The sequence below is a fragment of the Schistocerca gregaria genome, chromosome 11 (assembly GCF_023897955.1).
Source record: "Schistocerca gregaria isolate iqSchGreg1 chromosome 11, iqSchGreg1.2, whole genome shotgun sequence".
Lineage (NCBI taxonomy): Eukaryota > Metazoa > Arthropoda > Insecta > Orthoptera > Acrididae > Schistocerca > Schistocerca gregaria.
Window position 1 is genome coordinate 54,309,037 of NC_064930.1, and position 12,690 is coordinate 54,321,726.

The 12,690-nt window shown below is 38.7% G+C and overlaps 1 protein-coding gene across 2 annotated transcripts in view; it reads right to left on the bottom strand.

Moving 5' to 3' along the window:
- Positions 1-3,343: 3,343 nt before the first annotated feature.
- Positions 3,344-12,690, bottom strand: part of LOC126295181 (nuclear pore complex protein DDB_G0274915) — a 132,064-nt gene continuing 122,717 nt past the window's right edge. For both annotated transcript variants that reach the window (XM_049987486.1, XM_049987487.1), the window contains exon 14: positions 3,344-11,261. The gene's annotated coding sequence lies outside the window, so the exon portion shown is untranslated. The remainder of the gene's footprint in view (positions 11,262-12,690) is intronic.

A 12,690-nucleotide genomic window follows, 5' to 3' on the forward strand; every position in this document is an offset into this window, starting at 1 on the left:
CCCACTGATTTCAATCAATGCCCGCTCACAGTCGACGCCTGTAATTCCTCTGTGCCTCAATTCGTAATCGCCGCCGGATCAAAAATGGCGACTGTTCTTTCGGACATTTCGAAAAGAACAGACACCACATATATGTATACTATGTAAATAAGTTTGAAATGTTTTGTACTTCTGTGGGATTGGAAACAATCTAATCTCCGAGGAGATTTATTAAAGTATTTTGATAACTAATATTGCCTCGAAATCCTGTAAGTATTAAAGAAATCAAGAAGACCAGTCCGTAATGTCCTCTTGTAAATTTCTATATTCTGTGGACCGCTTCATTATCCTTTTATTGATTGAAACATTTACTATACAAATGATTTACCAGGCATGTTTGATACTTTATGGACTCAGGTAAAATAGTGTGCCTTGTAGTGTATCGTTATACTATATACAAGGGTCATTCAATAAGTAATCCCCCGCATTTTTTTTTTAAAGAAGACATTAATATACACAAACAAATGTCCTTGTTGGTGCTTCACATCTGAAGTTTTTTGTGTGTGCAGGTGAAGTTTCAAAATGTTCTGGCAGATGGCAGAACCATAGTACAGCATCAAAATGGCATCTACATACGGCTCACATTACAAGCAGTGTGCTGTTACTGAATTATTCTGTGCAGAAAAAGAAACCACGGTGAACATTCATAAACGTTTGTGTGCAGTGTACGGTGATGCTGCAGTTGATAGGAGTACAGTTGGGCGATGGGTAAAGAAAGTTACAGCCTCAAGAAATGCAGAAACAGACTTCTACGATTAGCCACACTCGGGATGTCCTATCACAGCCACTGCTCCAGACATGCCAAATCGTGCGGATGCCATTGTTCATGTAGACCGACATATCACAACTCGACAATTGGCCCTGAAATTGTCAATCGGCATTGGAAGTGCATCTGCAACGATCGAGACTCTTGGGTGTTCAAAGAAGTGCTTACAATGGGTTCCACGAATGCTCACAGCAGCCCACAAGGTTAGAAGAAAGGCCATTTCGTCTGAATTGTTGGAGTGCTTTGAGACTGATAGAGATTCCGTTCTGTCACGGATTGTTATGGGGGACGAAGGCCAAGTGCACCACATTGCGCTGGACATGAAAAGGCAGTCCGTGGAGTGGCATCATCCTCATTCACCACAAAAGAGGAAATTCCCTCTTGTTTGGAAAAGTCAGTGTCTTCTGGGATTGTGATGGCGTCATTCTCGTGGCTGTAGTGCCTAGAGTGTCAACCGTCAATTCAGAGGCATACGTTAAGACTCTGAATAAACTCGAGAACCCTTTCCGACGTGTTCGATCGGACAAGAATCCAGCAGAAATCTTGCTCCAACACAATGAGACACACCTACACACAAGTCTGAGAACCCGGGAACACTTCGCCAGACTGTGTTGGACACCATTGCCTCATCCACCCTACAGTCCAGACCTGGCACCCACAGACTCCCATCTCTTTGGGCCGCTTAAAGACACACTTTGAAGATGATGAGTGTGTTGCATTGAAAACATGGCTACGACTGCAGGACAAATTTTTAGCGGCAGGGAATACGTGCTCTTCCACAATGTTGGCGAATGGGTGTAGAACGTGATGGAGACTATGTAGAAAAATAGGACATGGATAAGACATGTTGTTGTGTGTTGTCACCAAATTCTGACTCTTAACAATAAATATGCTATTGGGGGGGGGAATGTGGAGCATTACTTATTCAACGACCCTTGTATGTGATTAAACAGTGCACGGAGTGCGGTCAAAAAATGGTTCAAATGACTCTGAGCACTACGGGACTTGACCTGAGAAGTTATCAGTCCCCTAGAACTTAGAACTACTTAAACCTAACTAACCTAAGGACATCACACACATCCATGCCCGAGACTGTAGTGCCTAGAACCACTCAGCCACCCCAGCCGGTGGAGTGAGGTCAGCATAGCAAGAAACATCAACATATTTAGTTAAAAATCCAATTAATTATTTCTAATTTAAAGTCGCAGAGAAACACCTGCAAATATGCTTGATATTCTTAGACTCGTCGTACTGTTACATAAAACTGCATTCTAGAATGCAGCATTCACTTGGAGTCGAGTTGTTAAAGTAATAAATTTATGAGAGGAGGATCTTTATCAATGTATCTTATTGTTGCATGCTGCCATTGCGGAAATGATGATGTAACTTAAGTTTAACACACAAATACTGAGCAATTAACATTGAAACTGTTGAGGAGTTTTTAGGGAAAGTATTATTTGGAAAATACAAGCTGGTTTATAATTGAAAGGTATGTATTCATGTTTGGTGAAAAATGCATGGTAATATACTCCCTGTTACCTACCGAATTTTAAAGAGAGTATTCCAGTCAACACTGTCAAAAGCTTTCTCCAAGTCTAATAAATGTAGGTTTGCCTTTTCTTAACCTATCTTCTAAAACAAGTCACATAGTCAATATTGCCTCACGCATTCCTTCGTTTCTCTGAAATCCAATTTCATCTTCACCAAGGTTGGCTTCTACAAGTTTTTCATTCTTCTATAAATAATGTGTTAGTATTTCGCAACACTGGGCTTACTAAACTAATAGTTCAGCACATGCTTTCTTTGGAGTTAGCAGTCTTGAGGGTATTTTGCCTGCATCATACATCTTGCACACCAGATGGATGAGTTTTGTCATGGCTGGCTCTCCCAAGGCCATCAGTAGTTCCGACAGGATGTCATCTACTCCAGGGGCCTTGTTTTGACTTCCTAGAGCTGCTGCTCCTATCTCCAAAATTATTTTTAATTTTACTCTTGTGAAACATGCTTGTTTCTGCTAATTATGCATGCTCATAAATCCTTACTGAAGCTAAATTATGTTCTTTCAGTGTCTTAAGTGGGATGCTAACAACTGCTTATCTGTTTTTTTCTAGCATAAACACTCTCCTGGAATTCTTGACGGATTTCTTAACTTTAGTAACCACGGTCACTATGACAACATCGTGATCACTAATCACGGTCCCTATACTGAAGCTGTTGATAAGGTCGGGCCTGTTTGTAAGGTCTAAAACATTTCCTTTGCACGAGGAGTGTCAAACTAGTTGTCCAAGACAGTTTTCAGACAACGTATTCAGAAGTATTTCACAAGATCAGCTGTATCACCTACAGTGAATCCCCCCTCCCTCCGAGGGTCTTCATTATTTTCTGTTTTTTGCTGGTGATGTCCTAAAACATGCTCAGGATCCCTGTTTACTCTATTTTGTGCAGTGCTCATGGAAAAATCTTTTATTAGTGTGCTCAACATGTGGATATTAAGGTACTAGAGAAGTGGATACTAGTACAAAAAGCTACTGAAATCACTGTTTCCTTCAATATTTCACATTTATTATTTCTTCTTTACAATATTCCAGACACTGTTACTTATTACTTATACAGAATTAGAAAATAGTGTAGGAACGTAACAGTATTACATTGAATTCAGAAGAGTCAGCTGAGCTGTAGCATAAAAAACATCACACTATACTTATCAGTGAAACAGACTATCACAAAAGGTTTGTATAAAACTGTAAATCTAACAATTTCATCTGACCAGTGTAAAATATGAAGGAGCTTTCTAGCCAAAAAAATAAAAAAAATAATAATTCACATACATAAGATTGTTTTAAAAAAGTAAAACAAACTTTTTCCTTTAAAATAATTGTACATCTGGCAAATTTCTAACACTTATGACTTTTTTGTCTTAAAGCTTCTGGATTCCCCAACAGAGGGACCTCCCCCTAAAAACTCTAAACTCAATTCTTCGGGACAAGTGTAAAAGCTGAATTATTGCACATAACACATACACTGCCCAAAATGAACACTGTGCCACAGTGCGTACACAGAACACATTAAAAAAGAATGTCAACATGTACACTGGCCTACACTCGCCTTAAGAATGGAGACAGACTGATGTATGTGGAGCCTCTACTGACCGCCCCTGCCACTACTTCGAGGTGTGCGTCTGTGATGACAGTGTCATCTGCCTACTCCAGTTATTCCGAAGGGAAGCGTCGTCTACACTTTGCGATATTTCGGCAAGTCGACACCGCCGACTGTGGGAAGTCCCAGCCCAGTTACTGGGGATGCCGACGAGTCGGCTTGCCAACTTATGGCAAAATGTGGATGCTGTCACCCTGCCGAATACCTGAGAGGAGTTCAAAACACTCTTAAATTGGAAATGCTTAAAATCACACACTGTCTTGCTGTGGTTTAGTTTCAGTGCGTGCGTTGGCAGAGAGATTAATAACAATAAAATGAAGTGTATCAGTGGAACAACTATTTCCACAAAAATGCTTTACAAGCTACGGACCTAGGAAGCAAATTCTCTAGAAATAGGTAATGCAAAAGACCACCGTTCTGGAGGACGGAAGGGGTGAGAGTAGAGATGGGTGAATTGTGACCAGTTTGTCTGAATAAAAGAAGAGAGCCTAAAATACTGTTTCAGTACACGGTGGTATACTGTAGCTAACACTGGTACAACTCCTCGCAAGAGACACGTGGAAAATTTTGTTTTTCTCAAAATAAAGGTCTGTTCCAGAAACTACCATTTTGGAACACAAGAAAGAAGGTGTAATCAATGCACAAGAAACTGCTTTGCTGTGTGCTACAACTCTGGCAATGTACTGTCTTCAATGATATCTTATCGCAGATAACAAAACTGAAATCTTGTCAAAAAATAACACCAGGCTGCATCTAAAGTGTCACATTATTTTACTTATAAACATCACACAATTGCTTGAAAAACATTGATACTGCTGCTGAAGCCCAATTAAATTTAAAATTTCCATATTCCATCAGTTTCAGAGATATTTGAAAGTGGTGGAGCACGTGTCACTTTTTCACTGTACTGTTTAACATGTGGGAATGTCACACGAAAGTGACTTGACTCTTAGGCAAGGAGTAGAGTATAAATCTGAAACAGTGATGGTGTTTGCTGTCTGGGAGCAACAAGAAGTGGTGGTGATTCTCTGTTCTGTAAGTTAACTGTAATTTCTTTTTTCCCTACGAACTATGGAAGCAAATTGTGAAATAAAATGGTTTTAAATTCCCTGTGAAAAATCCCTCGCCTATCCTGCCAGAATACCTTACACTGATCTACACTTAATAGTAACAGTGCACGCATAAATGTTTGTAACAGAAGAGACAAATGTAGAAGTTTCACCATGGCAAAACTAAATTTTTTTCAAGCAGCTCAAGACTCCAGTTACAGCTACACAAATCACTTTATGGCAGAGAGGGGAACGCCAGTTCTATGTTATTTTCTTGTCAAATCCAACAGTCACACTATTGTGACATAACTGCTATAAGATACTTAAAAATAAGAAGAAGCGCTCTAGAGTATTTTCGGCTGCACGTTGAGACTATTCTTTAGGCAGCCTGCATATTCAGAAGCGACAGCTTTTCACATGTCGTGCTGATGCTAGAGCATCAGGTGAGGAGAACTGCGCATAAAAATACAACTGGACAAAACAGACTAAAATACCTGGAAAGCTCATTGAACAAGAACAGATCCTGATAGGAATGGGGTGTGGCTTAACACACATTTTTCCTTTCACTGCCTGAGGAATAAAACATCAATTTCAGGAAAAACAATTTTGACATCTAAAAATGGCAATATTGCTTTTCAGAGAGCAAACCTTCCTTGTTTGAAAAATTTCTTCTGCAGATTTGCTACCTATTCAGTTCACTCCACAGTTTTGTGGTAGTTAACAGTTCTTTTTGAAAAGAAGCAAAAGTAAATTGTGAGCATCAGAACTACAATCCAAAAAACAATGAGCTCAATTAGGAAAGAAAAACTGAGTGTACCATTAAAAAAAAAAAAAAAAAAAAAAAAAAAAAAAAAAAAAAAAAAAAAAAAAAAAATCAGCATAGAGTGCACAAGGTACAAGAACACAGTTTGAGTTCCAAGAGAAAGGGGGAACTGTACAAATGACTGCTACAAATTGTGACAACAGAAACTGCAGAAGGTGGCTCTTGGAGCAACAGTGAGACCAAAATAACAATACAGACAATTAAAGACATCTGTGTATCACATTAGGGTGGAACAGTCAGTGTATAGGACACAAAACTCCTAACTATCTCCAGTGTCGAGGCAGACTTAATTGTACAAAAGAAGTAAACATGCTGACAAGGTGGGTAGATAAATACAAGAAACTGATGATGAAAAAGGAAAATATATGGCGAAAATTAAGTCATAACAGTATGCACGAAAGTTGTTGCAGAGTGTGCCTCAAACTGCACAGGTATATACCCTAAACATTAAATTGTCTCCACTACTACAATGCAGCATTAAAATATTGGCTGTTTTATTACATATTTCAGCATCAGGTCACACAATCTTTTGACCCAAGGTTGAGATTTACAATTAAAAGCAAAATTGTTTAGAAGACAGGTACTTTGCATCCCTAAGGCATTATGACTAGTCTCTGTAAAATATTGGAACACACTTCCATTCTCCGTGCTGGATCAAAGGGAATTTGCCCAAAGAATCTACCTATTTATTATAGCATCTATTCAATTTTTGGATGCCCCTAGTGGAATGATGGAAAATAAACAGCAAACCATGTATTTAAACTCTCCATTCTTTAGACAAGTTATGACCATTTCCTTACCCTGACAACATCACAGGGAATGAATTGTATCAGATACATAGTTTTTGTGCCAGAAGGTTAAGTGACACATACTGAGGCATAAGGGCAATGCAAGTGTGTGTATACAGTTAATTCGTACATAGGCCAAAGTACACCCGCACACCAAATAAAAAATGTTACTGGTGCCAATTAAATACTGCACCAGACAATCTAATTAACAAGCCAATTTACTGAGGCAAATGAAGCTTTCAAGTTTTATAATATCAAACTGTTGACTAGGCAGATTCCCAGTGCCTATGTGACGCACATAATTTTGAGAATTTGCTCGGTAAAAAAATGTTTGCCAAAAACTCACACACTTCAGAAATCGTTTGTGTAAAAATTTACATAATACTTGGAGATATACTCCCATAAAAAGAAGAAGTGCGGCACTCTTTTCTACATAGGATCCAGTATTGTCTGAAAGCTTCATACGCTCAGAATGTAATAAATATCACTTAAATGTGCACATAATGTCAGGCAAATTTAATGCAGACGTGCACTGTGACAAAATGCACATTACAGCTGAAACTACCAATACACATTTTGCCACTTGTTCTATATATGTGTGAATAATTGAGAAAATAAACAGATTGTTTTGGTAAACTGGAATCCATATCTTTCACAAGGTTCTGCCAATATGTAAGAGTAAAATTTGAGACCTCTCCCACAAACAATATTATCGAAATTGTATCACACATATTCCACGACAAATTTCTTGTGATAAATATTCATATTCCATTACAATTAAGTTACACTGGGCAGAAAATTATGAAATTGAAATGAGTTTTCCCAAAACAAACTGCTTCTCAATGAGAATTTTTCTTAATGCATAAACGACTTTTATTTGTATACAGACATTTAAGAGCATGAACATATTTCATCACGTTCAAACATTCTGACATACAAAACTCACATTTAAAATAAATGCTCCTGTAGGGTGAGATGCCTGCTATTTCACACACTTGACGTCACTTCCTCGTACGTTCACAATATGTTCATAACACTTATCGATATGGGCCTCCCAAAAAATAAATTGTTCACTAGTTTAGGACTGGTTTACTTCATTATAGTGCAAAACGTGACCTACTTTCCAGAACATATAATGCTATCTGTGAACCTTAATAGCCTATCAGCAATGAACACCGAAAATGTTCTGTTAAGATTATTGGTGTTTACGGGAGTAACTAGCTTAAAGATATCTTGTCGAAAAACTGCAGTTCCTGCCTTTTTTTTTTTTTTTTGCCCCAATGCAATGTTTTATTCATTCAGTACTGTCACGTGTTACAACAGTAAAACAGAAAACCTGCACGGCAACCTCCAGAAGCATTTATCAAATGGCGACTTATCCCGACTCGATGAAACTCTTGCCGAGCACTGGGAAGTCTCGTACAAAATCATTATTGTGTACTTTATCGCACGCTTATTAAATTAAATGACATTTTGAAAATAAATGCCTTACTGCCTTTGCAGCAACATAATTTTGTGCCTCAATTTCCATCAATTTTAGGCATAATCACATTTATAAAATGTACGTAACGCTTTTTCCAATAATCTGAAAAAAGTGCTCTAGTTTGTATTTTTAATCTATATATGTCATGCCCCTAAAGAAATTCTCAATACAGCTACTAAATATATATATTCTCTCCAATAAACAACATATTTACATGTGAGAAATACAGTGAGACAAAATAATTAATTATATATTTACAAATATAACCATGTTGTGCTGACCATCTTTGGATACACATAATAACTACACTTTGTGTGAAATTGGTACACCAGATAATTCACTTAGGGAAACACATTTGCCATACACACTTGAGAAAGAGCAGTCAGCAGAAAGAGTTTTCCCACAACCCCATGTCTAATACAACCAATCTAAAATTGTCTAACTATGATTATGACAGGCAAACAGACCACTCCCAGTACTGAACTGTGGTAGGTCTGACAGCAAAGCTTACTACGGATCACTGAATTACACATTTTTAAAACTCAAGACTGCGTTTTCAGATGGGAGAAAGTTGGGAGGAACGATAGAAAGGAGCAGGCAATACGTTAAATGTGAACACAAAAAATACAAGGAATGATATGTGAATGTTCCAATGTAATAGACGAGATGTGGACTTCATAGCTTATAGTAATTAGTTCCACAGAAATTACTGCTGGAGAACACATTGGGCACTAGCCACAAGTGTAAATATGTACAGCAAAGGAAGGGAACAGCACACCAACAAAATGAAAGAGGAACAAATAAAAAATAAAAGATGTACCACAAAAAGAAAGCTTCGCTCCTTTTGATGACATACATTAGCTAGTCTTTCAAATAATAAGACACGTACTGTCCTTCGCAGGAGGCAAAATGTTTAGTAATGTCAAAACACACATACGTGTAAGTAAAGTTGGCCACCATCCTCTCTTTCAAAATGATTCGTTTCTTCCTCAGGGAGGAAAGACAGATTAGTTTTGAAAATTAGTATAGTGTGTGTAATTTTGTTTTGTGACCATTGGCAGCACTCTATTTTTGCCTCGCTGTGCTAAGCACCGACCTGCAATTCTGTCTCTGTGTTCTTATCATTTTCTCATGGGAATTTTCCATTTGATATAATTTCCTAAGTTTCTCAATCCTGAAGCAGACTATGCACGAGAACAATTAGTTGGTGAATGTACTCTCAGGCATCAGCAGAAGAATTGCAGCTCGCGCAGATGCCACGTATCAGTAGGTTCTCATTTCGTGTGTAGATAATCTGTACCCTTTCATTTCAGTACAAAGGACGAAGGAAGTACTCAAGGAAAACATTACATGTGACTTGTGACAGCTCTACAATTCCCATTTCTATAGGTCACTGTTTCCCTGCAGGCAAATGCCTGTGCTTGCTGAACTTACTCTCACTGTTGCTAATCAATTCCAAATACAGCTGTAATTGAGAGTGACTTTTGTGGTACAGTTGAAAATCTACTCTCTCTCTCTCTCTCTCTCTCTCTCTCTCTCTCTCTCTCTCTCTCTCTCTCTCTCTCCCCCCCCCCCCTCCCCCTCCTCTGTCATCTTTTTGATCTGTCAGAGGAGGAGTGCAAATAATCGGCGTGCTCCTGGTGTAAAAGGAAGCGTCTTCTATGTGAGTTTCTGTTCTCTGGCATGCAACAAAGTGATGGGAAGGTGACAAGATGTGGGATATGCATTTGACAGACGAGACAAAACTGCTGGATGACTAAACATATTACAAAGATGATTAAAAATGCGTCACTAGTTGTATCAAATTGTGTTTCGTCGTCACCTGCCCCCCGTAATAGCAGTCCTAACTGTCTAAACTGTATAATAGCTTACAATTTTTGTACACCCGTGACTGTAGCATTTCTCACAGTTCACTTTTGAATGAATTATATTGAGCTGAGAGACATACCACTTGTCATGACCCGTACGAGTCTGAAAGACGTGACAAGCAGCAATTGTTTGGGCTAACTCCATTTACGCAATGCAAAAACGAAATTGTAAATTTCTGCAGAAACACCGGAGAAAATGTATCTGATGACTCTCGTGAAAGACACCTGGTATATTTCCCAGGATATTAGTGACTGCTGGGAAATGTACGTCGTATGCCGAACCGAAGTTTGGGTACGAACTGCAGTACATTGCCGACAGTGTCTCAGATTTTGATCGGTGAACCTTTCTGAGGGGTTCAATTTATTTGGCAGGCCCTTAGGCAGAGTTTCGAAACTGTCAAAAAGGGTGAGGTCCAGGAAACAGATCTCATGATAGTTTACGAAAGGCCAAAGTTTGATACAGGAATACTGCTCCCGTAACCACATCAGCTCGTTGGAAATTTAACAGAAAACGTTAACACAGTCTGATACTTAATGTCTGCTTCCAGAAAGCACTCACTTCCTCTAAAATTGCTCGAGAAAAGAATATGCTTGCAAAGAACACGTTTCCTCTGACAGAAGAGGTCGCTGATTGCTTCACACACACACACACACACACACACACACACACACACACACACACACACAAATGGAATATAAACCTGTAGCATTATGCTGATACAGTAGCTGTATACCCAGTATATCAACTGAATACAGATTAAGAAATATCTCAGCATTACTATACCAGGAAATTATAGCTCAGTGTGTGTCATAAGTAACTTATAATGTTAGTTCTGTATGCATAAGCAGTTTTTAGAATCTACATCTCCATCTCAAAATTACAGTCCTGCTCAGAAAATAAGGTATGACACTGCCTGTCATGTACAATAGAGTAGTGGAATTAACAAATGAAAGAGAAAACTTGCACACACTGGAACATATCCTTTTGTCACTTCCATGTATTATTATTGTTCTTTTTCTTACTCCAGAGATAATTGTTGTTCTTTTTCTTATTAACAACACAACAGTTATTCCTTAGACAAGAGAGACTTTACAAAATCACGGTGGGTGAAAAAGCTACAAGCATAATTTGGCCGCAAAATGATGTAATGCACACTGCCATGTACACCAGAAATCGTACTCGTGCACAGTATTCAATTTTGCAAACCGGTGCACAGGAAAAGTTGCAGCCATTTCTCCGTACTGTCAGAACTCCACCCAGATAACCACTGTCTTCATCTGATTTTACCCTGCAACAAAGAAACAAAAATTGTTACCAACAACTTTTCACCAACTTTCTTTGGGTTATGAAGTACAGCAGTTAGTGTTGAGCCATGTGCTTGTGTAATCAGAATAAACTATATTTTTTTTACTTAAAAAAAGCAACAATAACAATTAATGACAATATCATACGAGAAGTCCTCAACAAGTATAAGAAAAATTGAACCCATTCACATTCTATGCCAAAAAATACATACAATTTACTCAAACTATACTTTGCCATTCATAGTAGATGGCACTGTAATTGACAAATATTAAGTGTGCCTGTTTCTGGAATTAAAAACCCTCAAATCTGTTTCTACATTTCATTTAAAATGTATAGATAAACCTTTGTGTTCTAACGCTTGATGCTTATGTTCAAACGTCATTGACTGTTGCAAACATGATTGCACAGTACAAATAATATGGCTAGATATTGACATTTCTGGCAAATAAGCTACTTGTATGGTAATTTAGTTTTTAGTTCACTATGGGGTTGACTGTGGCGAATCCCCAGATCGTGCTCAATTCTGGAAGCCGCCTTAAACCTCACCATCAGGGTGACAGATTTCAGTACGTTTTATCCAACTGCCGTTGGCTGCTATGCAGCTACCAGCTGAATACAAACCACAACTGTTGTAATAACGGTAAATGTCCACGAACTGATAATGACAAGTACACTTGCCATGGATACTCACCGGAATAGAACACCGCTATGGTGAAAGGCAAGGGGACTCGCCAAAATCGAGGACCCTAATGGTGAAATGAAAATGATCCTGTGGCATTGTCTGCCGGGAAGCCCCGTGCGGGTGAGTTCGGCCACTGTATTGCAAGTCCCTTTTAGTTGACACCACTTCGGCGACTTGCAGGTCAATGATGATGAAAATTATGATGAAGGACACACAACATCCTGTTCCCTGCTGGGAATTGAACCCGGGCCTCCTGTGTGGTAGGTGGTAAAGCTATCGCTATGCTACGGAGGTGGACCCCTAATGGTGAGAGGCAAAGGGACTCACCGATATCGAGCATCCTGACGGACAGAAAACTATCCCACCTACGCCACCAATCCCGGTTCATTCTAAAGGTAGTTTCTAAACGAACCCTGAAACGGCAACCGGACTGTACAATACCATAAAATTTGCAGTACTACATTAAGTTTTGAACATAAATACCGACAGTTCAAACACAAAGATTAACATTTACATCACAAATTAAATGTAGAATCAAATACATCAGTGATTAATTGCAAAAACAGCCACAGTCGATAGTTGCGATTACAGTGCCACATTCCATTAATGGCAAAGTAAAATTTGAGTAAACTGTACATATTTTTTGGTATGTAACATGAATGTGTGATACAACTGGTGGCTCTCATTTGAAAATACAAAGTGAGCTCACCCACACAGGAAGGGTAGTTTA